At 44.0% G+C, this 23,350-nt stretch overlaps 1 long non-coding RNA gene across 1 annotated transcript in view; it reads right to left on the bottom strand.

Annotated features, from left to right (window-relative positions):
• Positions 1-23,350, bottom strand: part of LOC126161625 (uncharacterized) — a 1,324,793-nt gene that overhangs the window by 873,790 nt on the left and 427,653 nt on the right. The gene's annotated exons all lie outside the window — the stretch shown is intronic.

The raw sequence follows: 23,350 nt of genomic DNA, 5'->3' as shown, positions 1-23,350 counted from the left end.
TTTCTCCAACGGTATCGTTAAGATTCCTCAAAAAATGTGGAACAGACGCGTTCTGAATATAGTAAGGTAGTTACGTCTGATGGTAAATCATTTGTAGTACACAGCGTTTTGAATGAAATTAATGCTCTAAATGTAGGTGAACCTGCTTAGGATGCTGTTATAAAGAAGAATTACTTTGAATAAACGATTCTAGGTGTGTCGAACAAAGATATCGATCGTCACCAACGATTGTCAATACAGTCTGGATGAGAGGACGTAAGATAACACAGTGCAGCCGAGAAATGGAGTGAGCCTCTCTAATTTTATTTACATGGACTATGCAAACAACGAAGACGAAACGGGTAACACGACAAGCAGGAAAAGATATTGAGGTATGTAGCAGAGAAATGAAAAAGTGATGGTGGCGTAATAAGCCGAAAAAGGGTCAGCAATAAACAAGTATTAGTGCAACAAAACGCAATTTGCTTACTTTTCAACTTTAAATGTGAAACTGTTCTACCGACAACTGATGGATAATCCATCAATGTGAAAAAAAAAAAAAATCTCCATCGGAACGAGGGAGCGGTTAAAGAGAGGGAGAGAATTTAAACCAAACGAAAACAGGAACATGAAACAATTGACTAAATTAAACAAAACTACTCGTAAATTTCTTCAAGAGGACCAGATAAGGTACTATCAAAATGTAATAATGGAAATTTAAAAAAAAACGAACGTGTTTTAGGGTAGACATTAGGGGAAACCAGGGCACATTTACGTGGATTTCTTTTCGGAAAATTGTTTAGTCTTATATCATGGTTATCCAGATGTAACTTGGTACATAAACTAACTCAGCGTCACATTTAACACTGCAAAATAATTTTGTATACGCTACAGTCGAGTGCATTTTTCTGCCCCGGGTATGGGACAAGTTTACGCACGTATGGGGGCACGTTTACGCATATAATACAACACATTTACGAGTAAATAAAATACACTACTAAAATTTTCAAACTATGTTTTGTTGTCAGTAAACAAAATTACCGCTTACTTATACCAAAAAACATCATACAATACAAAAATTTTACTGGCAGTAAACAAATTATTTAATGAAATTCCACCTGTTTTAGCATAATATGGCCTTCACAGAAGTCTGAATGTTAATTAAAAGCTTATTCATCATTACTGTCAGAGTTGCAATGTGTGAATACAAAAAATAAAGTGTTTCCTGTGGCACAACCGTCGTGTGCCCACTTTTTACATCTAAGGCACTGGCCTCACTCTTGATGTCTTTTTGGTTCATTCTATAGTTTCAAGCAGTAAATGAAAGGGCAGTTTTCATCGCCTTCATGAGACCGCTGGAAGTTATAAGAGAAAGGAAGAAGGACTGGATGGGACATTCGCTGAGACGGGTGTGGTCGCTAACAAACGATTTGGAAGGACTATTTTGTAGAGGAGATTGAGAGGACGGAGAAGGTACAAGACGATAAAAGACATAAAGCGAAGCGGAGATTACGTAGGATGGCAGTGTGGGACACGTAGCTCGTGGTCTAGTAGCCAGCGTTGCTGCCTCTGGACCACGGGGCCCCGGGTTGGATTCCCGGCCGGGTTGGGGATTTTCTGTGCCCGGGGACTGGGTGTTCGTGTTGTCCTCATCATTTCATCATCATCGCCCTCTTCCGTCGTAGTGGCTGGATTGGACTGTGTAAAAAACTGGACTGTCAAAAAAAATTGGGACTTTGTACGGGCACTGATGACCGCGTAGTTGAGCGCCCGACAAACCAAACATCATCATCATCAAAGTAATGGTGGGATCAGGATATTATCCATCCAAATTTTTCCTCGTTCTTACGTTTAACAGTATCTACTCCTTATTCGCATGTGACAAAATTTTTTTTTGTTTGCTTTTCCGACTGGTGTGTTAGTTTCTTGACTGAGCTAGGAGTTAGGATGGGAATGCAATATACTGCGTAAACGTGCCCCATCGCCATGTCTGAATTAGTTTCGGAACTACAGCAGCAATTTCCAGACTTTCAGATTACACAAATGTACATTAATCTTTTATAAACGAACTTATATTTATCTATTGTCAGTTCTGGAAGGTATGCTCCTATGGATCTTCGATATTTGAGTAACAAAATTGACTCATGTTGCAAAAAACACATATGTTCTTCCCGCTATGACGTTCATTCAACTGGTGCCATAGGTTTGCAAGTGCCCTCATAAGTTGGCAGTACTTAAATCCTCCATTGTCGGCAGCGCTCTAGCAAGAATAGTTCCCGAGAAAAGTGCTGTGCGTAAACGTACCCATCGCACTAACGTGCCACGGTCTCCCCTATATATCATCAGCTAACCTACGAAACAAAATTTTCATGCTACTCTGTAATTTACAACATAGAGTTATGAAATGCACAACAATCAGTGAAAGTTTAGATTCCTATCTTTCCTTTACTTCTCAACCTTCTGCCGACGGTGTGTTTTGAATGAAGTAACGTATAAACAACTGTAACTGAAATGATCAACGCCGATCGTATTCCTGTTATTTTTTTTGTTTGTTTCTAGGCTGTCGACTGATAGTGCTACAACACATTTTCTAGGCTGTCGATTGATATAGCTACAACAGATCGTAAAATAGCGTATATGTAATTAGAGTTGTGCGTGAATATTCACATACACACTTAGTAACAGCTACTTATGGATAAGCCTGCGCCAATGTAGATATCCGTGGCTATATTTGCAGATAACTGCAATAACTGCACTAATCATTATTTTGATCTTTTTGTCCTATACGCGATCAATGATAATAACAGTAATTATTATTATCATCAATAATAGTAATTATTATTATTATCATCATTAGTTTAAGTCACTTTTATTGTAAGTTTGTGAGGTGGTGTATTCACCATATGCACTTGGCTTCGATCATAAAAAAGTGGCCAACCACCAAAAGTAGTTGGTGTTACGAGATGGCTTGCTTGGTTGCAGAAACTATATAGCTTCTCCTATTCAATAAGTGAACGAGAAGAAATATTTCTGCAGTGACGCATCATTATGCCGGATCCACTAAAAAGGAAAGCTGTAGTTTGAAAAAGGGTGTATGTGGAGGGCTACACTATATGAACCGCGAAGATAAATTCTAATAAATTTCACTTGATTCTTCCGTAGATCATCATGAGGAGATTTCCATACCTCGTCTCGTGTATGCTATGTCCACACTGAATTTCTTCCCTGTAGGCTTCTTACATACAGTAAGATCTAAAGACACTGAATTTTGGAGTGGTTTTCGAGAACACTATTAAATGATAGAATAAAGTCTGAATACATGAGGCGCCACCTCGTTAAATCAAACCAAAATGAGGAATAGCGTTTTCACAATTAACCCTACCTGGGAGCCAATCTGAAATCATAAATAGCATTAACGACTCCCGAGTCTCATTATAACCTTTCGAGCACCGTAATATTCTTAACACTATACACCTATCTGTTTCCATGTTTCTTCAGTTCTAATCGTTGCGCTATTTAGCATAAGAGATCAAGATATTTTCTGAAGAAAGTACTAGCACACGCGATATGTACGTGTCCACAGTCTTGATGGCTGTACCAGACTGGGCACAAACATTTCCCGAGGCAAAGTTTAACTTCAACTCAGTTTTAATTAAGCTAAATAACCACTCATAGTGCACACACGTCGCTTGTAGGACAGCTAGTCTTATACTCAGTACTGGGCTATCACAACTCCTTTCTGCTCGCCAGCGCAGGGCGCTTTTGTGGTTAGTCTGTCCGGTCCTCCAATCATCCGTAGCATCAGTTCCGTTATTAATGTTTGCTTGTCAGTTTTGAATAATTGAAACTGTACTTACACGTCGACAAAATCTTCAGCATAGTCACAAAATTTCTCAGTCTTTTTAAACATTAAAATATTAATACCAGAAGTCATTCGTCTAGGCGCCAAATCTAACACGAGATTCGCTGCTGTCTGCCGACCCTCCAAGACATCGCGGTACACTCTCATACCTTTCCCACATTTCCTGTCTATATGGTGTGACGACTTGTTACTTGCGGAGCGGGTGACCTCTCGCTCCTACCGCCTCGCACAGCTTTAGCAGTGTAAGCAGTTAGATACGTTGTAGCAGAACACGGTCGACATATTGAGCTGTCTTACAACACTGACATAATCCCAGATCCAGCGAACCATGGATAACACCACTTTTATAATGTCCAGCTTGGCTCTTCCTTGTGACATCTGTAAATGAGTCCTGATACTGTTTTGAGGTAGCAACAGACTAACTACTCAGTAGCGCCGTGTGCTTATATCCTTGTCTGAGAGACGGAAGTCGACTTTGGAACTATTTGTAAGACATAATGCGGATGCGTAAAATGGTCCTTGTCGAGTGCGCCATCTTTGGAGCTCAGCCTAAACTATGTTGCGCCTGAGTCATAGGCACCTCGGCGCAATTCTATGTAGGCTGTGTCTCGTATCTTCCGGAGGATGCAGCCGCACATATTACCACTACACCGAGGTGACAAAAAGTCATGGGATACCTCCTAATGTCGTGCCAGGTGTTGTGCAGGAACCCGACATGGCATGGACTCAACAAGTCGTCGGACGTCTCCTGCGGTAATACTGAGCCATGCTGCTTCTACAGCCGTCAACAACTGTGGAAGTGCTGCCCAGAGGGCATTTATGTCCCATAAATGTTCGATGGGATTCATGTCGGGTGATGTGGTGTAGCCAAATCATGCACTAGAATTGTCCAGAATGTTCTTCAAACCAATCACGAACTATTGTGGCCAGATGACATGACATCGTTGTTTTGGGACATTAAGTCCATGAATGGCTGCAAATGGTCTGCATGTAGCCGAACATGACCATTTCCAGTCAATGATCGGTCCAGTTGGACCAGAGGAGCAAGTCCATTACATGGTAAACACAGCCCACACCATTATTGAGCCACCACCAGCTTGCACAGTTCCTTGTTGACAACTTGGGTCCACGGCTTCGTGAGGTCTGGGCCACCCTCGAACCCCTCCACCAGCTCTTACCAACTGAAATCGGGACTCATCTGATCGGCCACGGTTGTCCCCTTGTCTAGGGTCCAACCGATAAGGTCACTAGCCCAGGAGAGGCGCCGTAGGCGATGCCGTGCTAGCAAAGACACTCGCGGCGGTCGTCTGCTGCCGTAGCCCATTACCGTCAAATTTCATCTCAGTATCCTAACGAATACGTTCGCCACACGCCCCACATTGATTTCTGCGGTTATTTCACACAGTGTTGCCTGTCTGTTAGCACTGACAACTCTACACAAACGCCATTGCTCTCGGTCGTTAAGTGAAGACCGTCGGGTGCTGCGTTGTCCGTGGCGAGAGGTAGTGCCACAGACTGGGTATTCCCGGCACTCTCTTGACACTGTGAATTTCGGGATATTGAATTCCCTAACGATTTCCGAAATGGAATGTTCCATGCTTCTATCTCCAACTACTAATCCGCATTCAAATTCTGTTAATTACTGTTTACGGCCATAAACATGTCAGAAACCGTTCCACACGAATCACCTGAGTAAAAATGATTGCTCCGTCAATGCACAGCCCTTTTATACTTTGTGTAGGCTATACTGCCGCCATCTATATATATATGCACATCGCTATCCCATAAGTTTTGTCATCTCAATATATATTGATTTCAACACACTGTTGTGGAAAGCTTAAATGAGTTGGTGACAACAGCGAAGGCTAAAGATGGCGAAATGCGCTTCTTCCTGGTTTTCCACATAGTTACACATGGATCGTATTTACGTCGTACCAGCAGCTGTTTTACATCTAGAGTTATTCATGTTTCGTTTACAGTAACATAAAGCATTTATGCAATTATTAAACGCTGCTGCAGAGCTACCTCAGAGGCCCTTCTCGGATACTCCCTCTATCCGAATAGTCGTTTCATGGTCTAACTCTTGTTTATATATCGTAAGAAATACAAATTATAAAATTTTATTAGTAAATTTTGTATTAAAACAGCCTGTGCGTTCGTAGTCAACGGAACGTAAATTAGGAGATGTAACTTCAGTGGACGAAAATTTAAAAAATGATGCGGTAAAATTACTCTCGGATATGGATCCCATTTGCCTTATCCGTGCAGACCTCTAATCACGTAGCATGTAGAAGTATGGAGGAGTTTATGTCCAATAGCTGGTAACGACGGTGACAACAGTTGGAGCTACGTTTCCATTTTCCCCTGAGCTGTAACGTGATCGCAAGATAATGTTTGTGGGACAGTCACACACTGCACGAATCCCGGCAGCGGCCGTCTGCACAGCACAGGTCATCAGAGCTAAGGCTAATGCCAAGGCGACTCCTTTCTCCTGTCGCAGCAGCGTTTGACCTTGACTCGATGCTGAGTTTCATGCGCCACAAATCGTCACGTAGCTCAGGCGCCTAGAGCGACGGATTCAAGAGGACAGATTTCCGAAGGAAGAGGAAAGCAGGGTACCACTGCGAACAGTTAAACTACAACAGTGTGTTTACTCTTTGTCATCAAACACTGACTATTGCCACAACAGATCCTCTGAAGGTCGCTACAGTATTCTGCCACGTCACATCTATTAAACACCAGCTTCGGAGTATCAGTAAGCTTTCTGACTGGATTCAGGATTTCTACAGACGTCAGAACTATACACTTTGCTGTTAACGGTGCGAAATAGTCAGAAGTGAACGTAATTTTAGAAGTATCCAAAAGGAGTGTTATAGGATTGGTACCGTTCAACTACGCAACAATTATCTGACAGACATCGCAGGAAACTCTGCGAAAAAGTCATTCCTACAGATGAGTAATGCTGTGAATACATGATGGCTACTGGCTATGCCTTAACGTCGTGTTTATACAGGCTATATTTTGCGGCAATGTGAGACCGCAATAGTATTGGCGTCAACAGTGCCACAGTGTGGCTGCAGTACTGACAAATTATCTGTAAACCCGGGCAATATTATTGGTGGATCAGGCTGTTGGAGGTAGCTGCCGACGCCAAGATGCAACTGTCCACTACGGGTGGAAAATATTTCGTATTGCCGGGCAATAGCTGTCTCTGTCCTTGTTCGCAAATACTTCCCTCTCACTCTCACCCTTGCTTCCTTTTTCTTACGCTGAAGGCAATGTCTTTCCAAGTCACGTAATCTCAACGGTGAAACAATATTTTGTCACTTCAGTTAAAATAACGGCGCTCGTCCGTAGACGCACTCGATTTGTTTGTTATTCAGAGAAATTCAGTGGGAAAACGAGACAACCATGAATTCCATACATATTACGTGTACATCTACGACCAGAGCTATGGAACGTAGAAACTAATATAGGGGAAGGCGGGGCAAGACGGGGAGTTGGGGTAAGACGGGGAAGGACTATAAGCCACAGTTAGAGTGCTGCCATCTGTGGATAGCTGCGTCAACATCATCAGTACACAGGTCCCAGTGTGTTGACATTGCTGAACCTTAGTTTCACGGCGGTTTCTGTGAGCTTTGCAAAGTACGTACAATTGTTATACTGATTTGCAATGTTTTACACCTTTCGAGTTCCTAAAACATGTGTTTTGTGAACATTTGTCCAGACTGTATATATAGCACTGAATAGTACGTCTTATTAACAGTAAACTGCTGTATCAGTAGTCAATATTCACTACATAGTGTTCATGTAGGCGTAATATAACCTGACAGCATAGGAGGGGGCAAGACGGGGGTGGGGCAAGATGGGGAGCTTCCCCGTCTTGCCCCTACTATTTGTCCAACCATTACGATCTTATCGTCTCACTGCGGGTTTTGAACACGTACATTATACGTTGGATACAATTGTAAATAGAATGGTATTCGTTATTCCAAAGTTTCCTAACTAATTACAAAGTATGCCTTAGGCTATATGGTGAATAAAAATTGCTATGCTTTAGCGACTGACTATTGGAAATATGGTATTTACTATATAATATAGATTACCAGGAATGATCCGACTCAATAGTACGTTCCAGGTGTTTTATTTCAGATGGTTCGCAAGTATCGGCGACAAACGTCTAGACATGATTGGTCGTTGGAGTCAATGGAAGGCGCTGTAAATGCTGTTATCGAAGGTCATATGGGTTCTTTCAGGGCTGCTCGACAGTTCAATGTGTCACAGAAATCTGTGTTTCAGCGTCGGGGTGCCCCCGATACTTGTGCAGGGACAGAAAGTGATGATGACGAGGCTGTCCAAATTTGTGTACTACGTGAATGTAAGAGGCCTAAATAAAACGTAATACCTGATTCTACAATTCGCAGAACCATGTTTCGAAACCTTATCGTCACATGATTTCGTTATTCCAGTCCTTATTTAAGCTTTAGAGATGAATTCATGCTAGTTCCCCATCTTACTCCGCATATGGGGCAAGATGGCGAATTGGTAGCTTATGTTTGAAATCGAGATATTTCTAACTAAATGTAACAAGTTTGCAGGTTTCTTTGCATGCTATTGTAATTCAATGGTTAAGTAAGCAAATGATAATCAGATCTACTTGAATTTCTTTATTTTTGTCCCTTTTGTAAGGGTTTAAAGTTAGCTTCCCCATCTTGCCCCGCCTTCCCCTAAATAAAGACCGAAATACGAAAAAGGAATTCTCGGTGCTACCATCGTGGTGAAATATCTTCGGTACTGAGCCATAGTTGCATTCTACAAACGATCGAAAGTCTTCAAAACTTTAAAGAAAAGTTTCATCGTATGTATTTCCATGTTGAACCGTGATTTATTTTCAAAGAATATTCTTAAGAATTTATTTTATTTACTAACGATTCAAATGGTTCAAATGGCTCTGAGCACTATGGGACTAAAATGCTGAGGTCATGAGTCCCCTAGAACTTAGAACTACTTAAACCAAACTAACCTAAGGACATCACACACATCCATGTCGGAGGCAGGATTCGAACCTGAGACCGTAGCTGTCGCGCGGTTCCAGACTGTAGCGCCTAGAACCGCTCGGCCATCCCGGCCGGCTACTAGCGGTTCATCAAGAACATTAACACATTTAATCACACTATGCAAGCATGGAAGTAGTTGCCAGGGAGTAACTGATGAAATCATAACCAAATTCCTTTTAACAAATGGGAATTTTATTCACTTTAATAGTGCCTAAAAGCATTTTTTAAAAGAAGCAGATTTAAAATTATAATCAGAAAGCACCCTCCAAATATCAAAGTTACAATTTATTCAGGGGCAGAAAGAAACAAGTTTTGACTGTATGAGCTTTTGGGCAGAGAACCTTGCTGCTCCCTTTTGACACGGCCGTAGTTACGACCGCTCACAACAGCCTCTGAAAGACTACACTGGTGCAAATCTGCAACACACCAGATAGCTTTAAACTAAGAGTTTTAACAATTTACACAAGCACACAAACTATGCACCCCCCCCCCCCCCGTAGGAGGGTTGGAAATGGTACAAAACACTAACAATTAAAATATTAAATTTGCCACCGATGGTGCTACTTGATTTTAACTTCTAAGAAAAGTCTTACGGTGAGGCAGCTTTATATACTAAAATGATCATTTAAATAAAAGCCCATGAAATGCAGTCTTATATAAAATTCTACAAGGTTGGCCAAACAATAGTTAAGATGCTCTACAGTATACAAATACCGCCTCTCAAGATCATAGGCAATATCAAAGTTTCCAAAGATCAAAACATATTTCAGGTATTGGGCCGTTACACTTCAAGCAAGAAATTCATTAACACACCAAATCCGACAACCATGACAGAGGCAGCTACTAACGTACGGTAGATTGATAGGGAGATTACCGAACAACCCGAATCGCAGGCTGTTCTAACCCGCCCCAACTCCACAAGGGAAAAACGGGCCAACCACTTTATAAACAACCACCTTCCCGCGGGTGCGAAAACGGAGAAAAATGGTGGGATGACCCCAAAGCAAAACGGATGGTGACGTCACCAAGAAAACAAGTAGAATTTAACAAGAGTAAATGAAACAACATATCACCAATCACTTAACTTCTAATAAACTGCGATTTCTCGAGAAACCTTGGCGCAGCAACCCCTAATCGCTCTCCCGAACCGTCCGCTGCCAGCCACTTCAACGGACGCAGGAAGGCGCGCCGATCTCCCGTCTCACGGCGTCGCAGCTCGCACCGGCCAGACTGATGTCGTGGGTTGACTCCTGTTGCTCTCGTGTCGACTGCGAAGTCACTACCTCTCGCTATATGACGCGGCCCACTGGACTCACGTGGCGACCTCACATGCGCCGACGCTCAAGACGGACAAGTCACCTTGTGTCTCAGTGCGCGACCGACAAACCGATCGATCCAACCGCCAATGACCATTGCCTGAGCAAACTAGAGCAGACTGGCGGCCTAACGCGCAGACTCAGATGCAGGAACTAAGCCCCGACCGGGCGACCACTCGCTGAGTTCTCTTACTGACGGACTGGAAAGACTCTCAATTTGCCCGTCTTAAAGGTTGATCCGAACGACAGACATACTAACACTCCGAACGACAGACAGACACTAACTGCCTAACAAATGCGGACGAGAGACAGACTAGCAAGCTGGGGACGAGAGACTGACCCCCGACTCGCTGACTGGCGAGCTCATAGCGCCCCTTAAATGTACGTGAACAGGCAATCTTTCTGCTTTCCCACCAGAGGGAGACACCAAAGCTGCGACTGCCACAGCGGCGCCGCCGCCAGAAATGGAGGGCGACTGCTTCACACTACGCGCTGCGGCGCGCTCTTCAAAACAACAATTTTTACCACGGCCAACAACCCGCCAACTGCTTTTTTATGAAGGTCTTTGTATACATTACTTTTCACATCCCAAACCTGTGGTCGTAGATGTATCGGGTTTATGAAAGTCACCGTTATCTCACTGTCCTGGTGAAAAACAACAAAATATTAATATTGACATTTCATTGTTATTTTAAACTACCTAATCAGTTCCTCAAGCCCTTCCACCATAGCGTTTGTAAAGGTCTGTTACCAAAAGGGGTATCAATAAGAAACGCACATTAAACAGGTACATTAAACTTCTGTATGAATCACCAGTAGCCAAAAGAGTGATCATCAATCTGTTGTAACTGACATACAGTCTTTTAGATTGGTATTGTCTTACCAGTCTCGAATTGCTTGTAAACAATATGTTCAAAATGTGGTTTCAGCATTCTGGAAGAGGTACATATCCAGAGTCAGCTCAAGAGTAAAAGCTTTGGAAGCAGTTCGCTAACTGCAAACGGAACACATCGATAATCTCAATTTCTTTCAGTCTTTCTAACTTTTATCTTTTGAAATGTAAATGCAAGAGTGCTGCATCCAGCCCCACTATACAGGGTTTAACGGGTATACGTTAACGCGTCAGTATATCGGTTGTTTCTTCCTTACGGCGGACAGTCTTGCCTCATACTCGTCACAAATTTTACGACCTGATGTTTCCTTCACTGTCTCAGCTACACCACTAAGTGGACTATGCTCAGTACTGACTAACTAGTTTGCGTACTTGCGTCCACACTTAAAAACCTGACCTGCTGCTCAGGGAAAATAATCATTAATGACTTGCTCTTGAAAGTACTACTCAACCTAAAAACATACGACATGTAAAGATGTAATGTTGTTCAGTACAGCGTCCTCTGTCACCAGAAGAAACATATGGACTTATACCCGTTACAACCTGTATAGTTAGCTTCATAAGCAGCAATATGGGCGCGAATAGAACAATGAAGCAGTAGATGTAGAATAAATTTGTTTTATTTCTGTCTATGAAACGTATCTTCAATTGGAGATCGCAACCAAGTATGCTCAAAGGACGTGTACATGTGGTCGAATCATGGGAATGAGGGATGTGGGAATATCATAATGAAAGATCGCACAGACTGTTGGCTGTAGCGCAAGGACTGCCCCAGTGCAACAGTGTGGCAAGAAGAGTAGACATGCGTGCTTTCCAGAAGGGCTGCACCGCCAGAAGATGATAGGGTTGTTCAACTGGTTCTGACGAGGAGACCGATGACAAAATATGATCGCTGGGCGGAAGTTACAGGCAGAGTGTCTCCACGAAGCGTCGAGAACAGGTTACGGGAAGCTGGTTTGAGAGCTCGCGTTGCCATGTGTCGTTCACCGCTGACACCACACTACGAAAAAACGAGACTTCCATGATGTACATCCACATTGAGTGGCATTCTGTGGCGTTCAGAGTGAGTCTTGCTTCATTTGTGGCGGTCAGATCGACGCCAACGAGTCCGAAGAGCGGTTCTAGGCGCTTCAGTCTGGAACCGCGCGACTGCTACGGTCGCAGGTTCGGATCCTGCCTCGGGCATGGGTGTGTGTGATGTCCTTAGGTTAGTTAGGTTTAAGTATTCTAAGTTCTAGGGGAATAATGACCTCAGATGTTAAGTCCCATAGTGCTCAGAGCCATTTGAACCATTTGAGTCCGTAGACGGAGTGCTTAAAGGTCACAGCAAGCAGAGATTCTCGAGACCTGTACCTCTGTAACTGCTCTAATCATTGTATGAAGAGCTATTGGATATAACAACAGGACTGCTTTGGTAATTGTTGAAGGGAAGCTGTATGCCAGCCAATATGTGGTAATAATGGGAAGACTTGCTGCCACTCTCTTCATGAGCAGGGTGACCAATGGCATATTCCAGAATACTGCAAGATTGCGTACTGCAGTTCGCAACACAAACGCCTTTAGGAAAGCACGAATCCTCAACTAATGGGCCTGCTCCCGTGATCTGTCACGCATTCGAACACGTCTGGCATGCGATGGTAAGGGGTATACTTTATCAGCTTTGAGCCAGCAATCTTTATAAACTGATACAGCATGTGTTTCAGACACGGTAAGAAATTCCTCAAGATGACATTCGGAGGTTGTGTGCTGCAATGCCACTGCAAATATAACAGTGTTTCATCCCCGTGTGGGTCATACCTCAAACTGTTGATCATGGACGCCGGTTCTGAATGGAATGAATAATAATTAATACCTCTCGTGTGACAAACATCTTAAGAAAGTTTAATGATTATGGGACTGGTGCTTCATGGTGCAGCTCTTTCCGTCAGTGTACCTAGTTTTCCTTGATCACTCTTCTTAGTGCTGTGATGAAGCCCGTCGCGATTTCCTCTCCTGCGCTCTGTCCTTGAGTTCACAATCACTCTGATACGCGCTGACTGACTTAGACTTACACCCAACATTCTCAACGGTTTGTGTATATTCCAGTCTCTGTCATCCCCAACAGTTTTCGTCACCTACGGCTCCCCCCTAGCACGACAGTCATTTTCCGATGTCTTATCGCAAGTCGTATCATCCTAAACCCTCTTCTAGCTACTTTCCTCACACGTTACCTTTCTTCCTGACTTTTCGGAGAATCTCACTTTCTGCCTAAATCAGTTCACTTAATTTCACAGTATCCTTCTGTAACACCACATCCTAAATCTCTCGATTCTCATCTTTTCCGGCTTTACCACAGACAATGATACACTTGTATTTATCCTGTGACACAGACACTAACAGCACTGTAGAAACAATAGTGAGGTGGGTAGCGTCAGGTAATTGGTCACATGCAGCTCTGCACTTATCAGTGAACCGGTGTTTCGATTGGTGGAGCAAATACCGAAATGCAGAGCTGCGCCGGGATAAGCACGGTTCTGCACGGCCGCCGAAGTGATAATGAGTTACGCTATCAATTAACAGAAAGCCATTGGGCAGACAATTCGTGGTCTCAAGCGCTTGCCACCACATCGGTAATCAACGTGGTGCAGCATAGAGTCCAGCGCTTCCCACAGTTAAACAGAATATAAGCCTCATCACACACCTACTACAAATGCCCCGCACTGGCGCTTAGAATTGCACTGTTCAAAAACAGGAAAGTATTACTCGATCTTTCTATAACTACACTAGTGCTCATTAAAACTGCAACAGCACGAAGGTAGAATGCATCGAACGTCAAATTTGCATGAAGGGTACTACATCCTGGGATATACAAAGCGATTGGCGTTTTAGGGCAACGGCACAATGCAGTTAGGAACATTACCAGCTACGTTCCGTATATAAAGAAAGAGTACGGTGTGGGTTTCTTATACAGAAATCGGATTTGAATGTTGTTTCTTTGTGAAAAGGTGCCTCATGTAAGAAGCAGAAAAAGCTACCGGCACGTTTCAGAATAATTGAGGACTATCTAGACTGCAGTTTATCGTTTGTTTTCGTTTTCCAGGATCCCACCATTGTTATGTGAATAAAGAGTCACAGGGCCACAATGGCATGCAGCATTTGTGCGGGCCCGTGCCACTAGCGTCCTAGAGAAGATGTATACTGTTCGCTCCACCACGAAGAATAACAACAGCCACATAATACCTTGAGTCAGGAAACAGGCCTGTTTTCAGCAAGGTAAGTGTCCAGACGGGCACTGGGGCGCCTGAAGCAACATGGATAGTCAGCAGGTCGATGACTGTTACGTCGCAATCGACGTGATAGCAGACAGTGGCGCGCCAATACTAGTGCGCCCAACGGGAAGACTGCAATGTTGTGACACGTAGTAAGGTCAAGTATGGCCCGCCCGAGCCGAGCAGTCTAACGCACGGTTTTCCTGATTGGGAAGGGGCGCCTGGTGCCCGGCACGAATCCGCCCGGCGGACTTGTGTCAAGGTCCGGTTAGCCGGCCAGTCTGTGGATGGTCTTTAGGCGGTTTTCCATCTTCGTCGGCAAAAGCAGGCTGGTTCCCCTTATTCCGCCTCAGCTACAGTATGTCGGCGATTGCTGTGCAAACAAGTTCTCTATGTACGCGTACACCACCATTACTCTACCACGCAAACATAGGGGTTACACTCGTCTAGTGTGAGACGTTCCCTCGGCCGGGGGGGGGGGGCACCGGGGCTGAACCGTACAATAACCCTGAAGGAGTGGTTCGGTGTAGGGCGGCGGAGGGGTGAAGTGGACTGCGGTAGTCGTCGTGGGGTTGTGGACCACTGCTGCTGCGGCGGGGACGGAGCCTCTCCGTCGTTTCTCGGCCCAAGGTTAACATACAATACAATACCAATATGGGCACATCCCTGTCTGGAGGCTCCCGAGGACAAGGAATAGAGCCAGATAGCATGTGCCATCGTCACTGCCGCGACGGTTTGGGATGCCACTGAGTGCGCAGCTCGGTCACCTCTGATTTGCACATCAGGTTATTTCCATAGTAAACGTTGTATTACTGATATGCTGCACCAGTGGGTGAATTCCATCTTCGAGGTTTCTGTGATGTTACCTTGCAACAAGATAACGGAAAGCTTCCCAGGTACAGATTCGGAGACTCATGCTATCAAAACTGGTACCACAGACAGAGGCTCTTGTGACATTATTCTACATCTCTTGTCCAAAAATTACTTCGAGGTGACGATAATTAGAGAACCAACTTGTGGAGGTGACGTCTTAGACCCCCTAGCAACTAACAGATCTGAACTTACGAATCATTTAACGCAGGGGAAGGTGTCAGTGATCATACGGCTGTGACAGCAACTACGGATACGGGTTTTACATGGAATATTGCGAAAGGCAGGAAAATATTTTTGCTTAGCAAGAGCAAGAGGATATAAATTGCAGAGTATCTGACCAGTCAGCATCAAATATTAAGTGCAGAGGACGAAGATGCGGAGCAAAAACGGAAAAAAATTCAAAAGCATCGTTCAGTACGCCTCAGTCACGTATATTCCGAGCAAAGTCTTAAGGGATGGGGAACACCAATCGTGGTTTAATAGTTGTGGTACGAAAACAAAGAGTTTTGTTACAGTTTCAAAAGAAATCAAAATATAGCTGACAACGAAAGCTGAACGAAGCGAAAATGAGCGTAAGGAGAGCTATGAGAGAAGCATTCAGTGACTTTGAAAGTAAAGTTTTGTCAATCGTTAGAGGTTTTGGTCTTGCCATAGAATCAGTAACCGATTCGACATCGTCTAATCGTTCACCTATTGGCCAAACTGGCACCGAAACGGAAGATGAAAGAAGAAGGCGGAAATTTTGAATTCGTTCTTCCGAAATTGTTTTACCATGGAAGACTGTCACACGGTCCCTTCATTCAATCGTCATGCAAACGTCCTAATGGCATATACTGATAAAACCGATCGCGGCATAGAAAATCAACTACAATCGCTTAGTAGTGGAAAGGTCTCAGGATTAGATGAGGTACCTAGCGATTGGAGAAAAGAGCAGGTCATTTCCGTTTTCAAAAAGGACCGTAGGAGAGATGCAATTACAGACCTATATCGTTGACGCCAATCTGTTGTAGAATTACTGAACATGTTTCGTCCTCAAGAACTATAACATTTTTGGAGAACGAAAATCGCCTCTATAAAAATCAACATGGATTCCGCAAACTGAGATCTAGCGAAACTCCGCCAGCTCTTTTCCTCCTTGAGACCCACAGCGCTGTAGACATCGGTGCTCAGGTTGACGCCGTGTTCCTAAACGTTTTGAAGACATTTGACGCCATCCCGCACTGCCGTTTAGTACAAAAAAGTACGATCTTATCGAGTATCGGACCAGATTCACGACTAGATTCAAGATTTCCTTGCAGATAGAACTCAACATGTCGCACTTAACGCAACAAAATCGACAGACGTAAACTTAATTACCGGTGTAACCCGAGGATGTATGACAGGACCTTGACTATTTGTAATATATATAAATGATCTAGTAGAAAGCATCGGATGCTCTTTAAGACTGTCCGCAGATGATGACGTTGCCTATAAGAAAGTAGCAGCGCCAGAAAACAGTATCGATTTGTGGAGCGGCCTGCAAAGGATTGATGGATGGTGCAGGCTTAGGCAGTTGACCTTGAACGTAAATAAATGTAACACATCGTACATACTTAGGAAAGGAAAGTCACAGGATTGACAGAAGGGACAGAGGAGATCCAACGAAGAGCGGCGCGCTTCCTCACAGGATCGTTCAGCCAGCGCGATAGCATTACAGAGATGCTCAACAAACTTCTGTGGCAGACGTTACAAGAGAGGTGTTGTGCATTGCGAAGAGGTATACTATTGCAATACTGAGAGAGCACTTTCCAGGAAGAATCAGACAATATATTACTTCCTTCCACATACATCTCGCGAAATGACTACGACGGGAAATTTAGGGAAATTGGAACTAATACAGAGAATCATTCTTCTTGCGTGCCATTCGCGTGAATAGGGAATGGTGGATCAGTTAGTGTTACTACAAGTACCCTCCGTCACACACTATTAGGTGGCTTGCAGAGTATTTCTCACCCATTGAAAGAATTTGGTCACGGATTGCCGAGAGCTTGGCACGTTACCACTCGCCAGCCCACACGCCTGGTGAACTCTGGCTCAGAGCGGAAGCAGCACGGAGTGAGGTAGCCATACTGTTACTCAGACTCAGTTCGACTCGATGCCCAGTCGGTTTAGCCGTTGTTGCTACCGGAGACGGGAGTCTTGGGTACAATTTTCGCATCCTGTACAACCCAAACCACTTACAAATGTAATAATGTATTCATCCTATTATACTGTATATGCACAATTAGTAAACTTTGTTATTTGCTATCCTTGCTGATGTTGCAAGTTTTATGGCCAGCGATGTGCTTATAGACGGTGGCGCACAAATGGGCCCCGTGTACAGACTGCTCTCCAATTACGCACGAATTGTTGCCACCATGAGTAGATACAACAACAAACAGACGAACATGTAATAATTAGATAATAAATAACAATTCAGCAAATGCAGTATACACTTTGTGCAACTCTGCCGCATCAGTGCTCAAAATTTCATTACGAATATTGTACTTCGAGTCTGTAGGGTTATTGTGTTATTTGCGTACACTTTTCCCTTTTGATTGCCTCAGAGATGTCACAAGAGGTTAGATCCCCTGACGCGGCGACCGGAATCCTTAGCTGAAAGTCCTGTCTTCTGTGAACCTTTCATGAGTTCGCGAGATTTACTCGCCTCGCATGAAGCGTGACATGTCGCCCCAGCCTGTTGCGACACTGCACACTTACGTTTATCGGCGGGGAGGGGGTGTCAATTGTGCTTAACATTCCTCAAAGATTCGCTTATACACAGCAGCGTTTACTGTTTCACAAAATATGGGCCCCACAATCCAGTTTGCTGATCGGCACACCACACTCTGATTTTTTCGTCGCAAAGAGGTTCCTCATTAATCATATAGGGATTGTTTATTGACAAGTATATGGTATTCTGGAGGTTCACCTGTTTTGTCAGATGGAATCAGGTTGTCAGTTGTCTGACATAGCCACATATAGTAAGTCACACGTGTTGCCTCATCTTCCTCATCCAATTCTTGGACACGTCTCATTTTGAAGGGCTTCATCCCTAGATGGCGTAAAACACGTTGACAAGACCTGCGCGTAACGTTCGCTTGTAGCGACAAGTTTCATGTCGACTTCTTTGGACTCTGGATCTTTCGTGCTCGAATGTCTTCGATCACAGCGTGAGTACGAACGGACGAGTCTCGATTCCTTTTTGCGCTTGCAACTGGCCCTGTAGTTTGCCACTTCGTAACCAAATCCTGCATATTGCTCTCTGCTCGTATGGAAACGCCAGGAAACTTCTTTGCAAAAATGTCCCGCGTTTCCTTTAGTGAGCCAGTAGGTACTTACTGCGATTGTTTCCTGAAGAGGATATATCTCGCTGAGATATTTATTTCACACGTCTTAACCAAATCGCAACGGATTTCCTACTGACTACACACAACGTACTCGCAACAGCTTTGAAGTAGTAAATGACAATTGGCGGGCGACAATGAACAGTCTAGCACTCGGGGACGGTTCTCGAGCGCTGCCCTATGGAAAGTACTATCAACTATTCCCTTAGAGATAGCGAAGAGAGTCTTCCTTACTACAGATGGCGTAGTATTTGCGTGCTACGTGACCGGTATGACGTCATACCTTGTACTGGTCTTCGGCGTGACAGACGAGCCCCGGATAAGCGAGGCGCGACGTGTGAGTCAGCGCAGCCGCTCAGTCGCGGCCCTTTACGTGCCGCTATGTCCTGTGCAGTAGCTGCCGGCGGTCAACAGACTTGGGCAACGAACTATTTATCGCAGGGTTCGAAGTGGACTGTCGCGGACTGTAACAGCGAATAGACGCGGCACAACGCACCAAGCCACTAGCCAGTTCAGTGTTGGAGCTGCCCCAACATACGAAAACACCTATTCGTTACGTCGTAATGCGATATATTGAGCTGATCGTAGCAACGTATAAACGAAAGTCCATTTAAGTGAACGATTAGGAGGGTTCGCAGCCCATTATTACCTGCATACTACAGAGGTTAGCCGCGCGGGATTAGCCGAGCGGTCGAGGGTGCTGCAGTCATGGACTGTGCAGCTGGTCCCGCCGGAGGTTCGAGTCCTCCCCCGGGCATGGGTGTGTGTGTTTGTCCTTAGGATAATTTAGGTTCAGTAGAGTATAAGCTTAGGGACTTAGGGACCTTAGCAGTCAAATCCCATAAGATTTCACACACATTCATTCATTCACTGCTGAGGTTAGTGTCCAAGTTCTTAGTAACGAGTAGTACTCCAACATGGACAAGGTCCAATCCATCATACATTGTAAATAAGGCCGAACTGTTACAAACGATTGTGTAAACGAAAACACGCATTTGCACCCACTGTTTCCTACTCGCAAAATATGCGGTTTAAGATACTCTACCATGCGCATAATTTCGACAATAAATGGCGACTCTCCGGCCACACTTGCATTTCGTCCTGCTCCAAACAGGATGGACAGCTAAGACCTCAACGACAGTTCCACATCCAGCTCATTAGAGACGGTTCTAGGAAGGACTTGTTCAACCAGTGATCTTATGGTTCTCGTCCAGGGAGTACAGTTTACCATCTTAGTCAATTTTTTCGTTGCACGCACACGAAAACAATCAATGAGTATTAGTTGCAATTTTGTTCTGTTTGTTGATTTTAGAACAGCTTTGGGCTCTGCTTAAAAACAATTTGAGCAGAGCGCACTCGAGCCTACATAGAGCGGTGTGCTGACCACATGTTCGTCCATATCGCATCCAATGTCGCCATTGTCAGAAGATCACAGGGCGGTCGGTCGAGCCCGACGTCCCGTTTAGTGCCTGTATACGTATACAGGAAATTCAGAAATACCCGTTACAAACTTCTAGGACTTGTAGAGGGGACTGAGTACATAATACTTTCAGTAGAAACTCATGTCCGCAAAATTACCGTTTCCATTCTACGGCGGTGTCTGTTAAGATGTATAAAGCGTCCACGTGTTCCGAGGGAAAGAGAAAAATCTCAGAGTTGCTTGTCCTGCTATGCAATAGAGTAGACAGGATAACATGTACTACGTCAGACGGTCACGTGATGTTACTTAACATGTGCCTTACTACGAGACTGCTGTAGAGATAGAGAAAGATCTGCTGGCACGAGTCCTGGGCTGCTGCACTCTAAACTGAAGAGGCACAAGGTGCAATGTCTGTAAAAACGTTGGTGGTCGCCACACTGAGCCGCTGCCGTAATGCATCAGTATTGTACTGTACGTACACTAAACTGAGTTTTTTTGTTCTGGAATGACGTAAACATGTAATGTTGAAGTTTTAATACAAAATGTGCTTAAGTGATAAATGGATGTTTCATTACGTTTCCTTTCGAATTGTTACTTAATAATTGTATTTCGTCACTCGTAATTCAGTTCCTCAAGCAGAAGTGGATGACTCAACATCTGAATTGAAACCGTCGTAGAAAGGAAACGGTATGTTTCTGAGCTTGGGTTCCTATACAAAATATTATGTACTGACTCCCATCTACAAGTCCAAGAAGTTTTTAACGCTAATTTCCGGACACCCTATAGAGTACATGAGGCTTATCCACAAAATTTTATCACACGCAGAATGACTGAAAACTATACCCTAGATTCAACACGTCTCAAAAGATCCGGAAATAGCACACATAAACTCACCAGAAGTTTTAGACAAAAACTCAATACACAAAAAACTGAGAAATGCGAAGACTAGTTACTTAATGAAACTGCGAAAAATACTGCAACAAATCGGACTGAAGAAAGGAAGAGAATTCGCAGAGAAAAAAAAAAGAGAGCTGAACTGCAACTCGGAAAATTTAATCATAACGCATTACGTGATCAAACAAAGTCCAATCGCGCTTTACTGTGTAAATACGAGGGGCGTTCAACAAGTAACGCAACATTTTTTTCCCCAACAAGTAATGGAACTTTTTTTCGGCCAATTTTGGTTGAAAAAATGCGGAATTTGTTGCGGGACATCGTGGAATATTCCCGGATCAGCCCCTATAGTGCATGGAGTTCCAATAAGTTTGGCGCTATACGTAACCTTCAAAATGATGTCGGCGACGGGGTTCCGTTCCAAGCAGAGAGCTGTCATCAAGTTTCTTTTGGCGGAAAATCAGAGCATCTTAGATATTCACGGGCGCTTGCAGAAAGTTTACGGTCACCTGGCAGTGAACAAAAGCACGGTGAACGTTGGACGAGGCGTCAGTCATCATCGCTATAAGGTTGTCCAAACCTGTCCGATCTCGCGCATGCCGGCCAACCGCACACAACTGCGGCTCCTGCAATGTTACACTTCAGCGTGTACGTCGCCACAAAAAATGCAACCAACTTCTCCTTCTCGACGACAAAACACGACCTCAGACAGGTCTGCTCACCCGGGAGGAGCTCACAAAACTTCTGTGGACTGTTCTTCCTCATCCACCCTACAGCCCCGGCTCACACTTTCCGACTTCCATCTGTCTGACCCAATGAATGATGCACTCCTCGGGAAGCACTACCGGGATGATGGGGAGGTTATTCAAGTAGGAATAAGTTGGCTCCGACGTTGACCAGTAGAGTGGTACAATATGGACAAACAGGCCTTCACATTAAGGTGGCAAAAGCCCTTCGCATTGAAGGAAGATTATGTTGCGGAACAGGATTCTGCAGCCAAAAGATTGGGGGATAACATGGTGTACTGGAATCCTGACTAAAGCGAACCTGTTTTCAGAAAAAAAAAACTGTTGCATTACTTGAGGAACACCCCTCGTATACATTGTAGGTGACTGTTCCAACAGGAGGCACCCTGGATTGTCGCAGTTGTCGCTCGGTACAGCAAACAATTTGAAGAAGAACGACAATAAAGATTACTTGAAGGCTGTTAGACGTTGAAGATCGTATAATTTGTTTACAGCCAGTTAGGTCACATAGAAAGTATATTGCCTACTACAACGATCATCACAGTTAACAACACCAAAAGCAAAAGAAAGCACAGACATTTAAGCAGGGAATCAAACAGAGAGGAAGAGAGAGAGAGAGAGAGAGAGAGAGAGAGAGAGAGAGAGAGACAACGGATTGGTCGGTCGCTGCGGCAGCGGAAGCAGCTATTAATTCTCATCTACGGCGCCTCAACTTTGGCCTGTAGGGTGGCAACAGCTCTAATACGTAACGAGTAAAGTTTCTGGATACGCTTAACCAGTCCTTTCAGCAGAGAAGGTCCATCCTGGCTATGAGGCACTAAATGCTCTGCGAATCCAGGCGGCGTTACCATTCCAGCAGTCTTTTCAGTACTAAAACTGTACATATACAGCGTGTCTCAGGAGGAACAGTAAATATTTTAGGTGGCGGTAGCGCAGAATAATTAGAATTAAACATTCCATGTAATATGAGTACAATGTTATTCAATCCGTATATTGAGCAAGCAGTAAAGGAAACAAAAGAAAAATTCGGAGTAGGAATGGAGAAGAAATAAAAACCTTGAAGTTCGCCGATGACATTGTAATTCTGTCAGAGACAGCAAAGGACCTGACAAAGCAGCTGAACGGAATAGACAGTGTCTTGGAAGGAGGATATAAGATGAACATCAACAAAAACAAATCGAGGATAATGGAACGTAGTCTAATTAAGTCGGATTTTGCTGAGGGAATTAGATTAGGAAATGAGACGCTTAAAGTAGTAAATGAGTTTTGCTATTTGGGGAGCAAAATAACTGATGATGGTCGAAGTAGAGAGGGTATAAAATGTAGATTGGCAATGGCAAGGAAAGCGTTTCTGAAGAAAAGAAATTTGTTAACATCGAGTATTGATTTAAGTGTCAGGAAGTCGTTTCTGAAGTATTTGAATGGAGCGTAGCCATGTAAGGAAGTGAAACGTGGACGATAAATAGTTTAGACAAGAAGAGAATAGAAACTTTCAAAATGTGGTGCTACAGAAGAATGCTGAAGATTAGATGGGTAGATCACATGACTAATGAGGAGGTATTGAATAGAATTGGAGAGAAGAGAAATTTGTGGCGCATCTTGACTAGAAGAAGGGATCGTTTGGTAGGGCATATTCTGAGGCATCAAGGGATCACCAATTTAGTATTGGAGGGCAGCGTGGAGGGTAAAAATCGTAGA

This window comes from Schistocerca cancellata, chromosome 2, assembly GCF_023864275.1.
Source record: "Schistocerca cancellata isolate TAMUIC-IGC-003103 chromosome 2, iqSchCanc2.1, whole genome shotgun sequence".
NCBI lineage: Eukaryota > Metazoa > Arthropoda > Insecta > Orthoptera > Acrididae > Schistocerca > Schistocerca cancellata.
The sequence above is the reverse complement of the archived record's forward strand: the minus strand, read 5'-3'. Positions and strand labels throughout refer to the sequence as shown.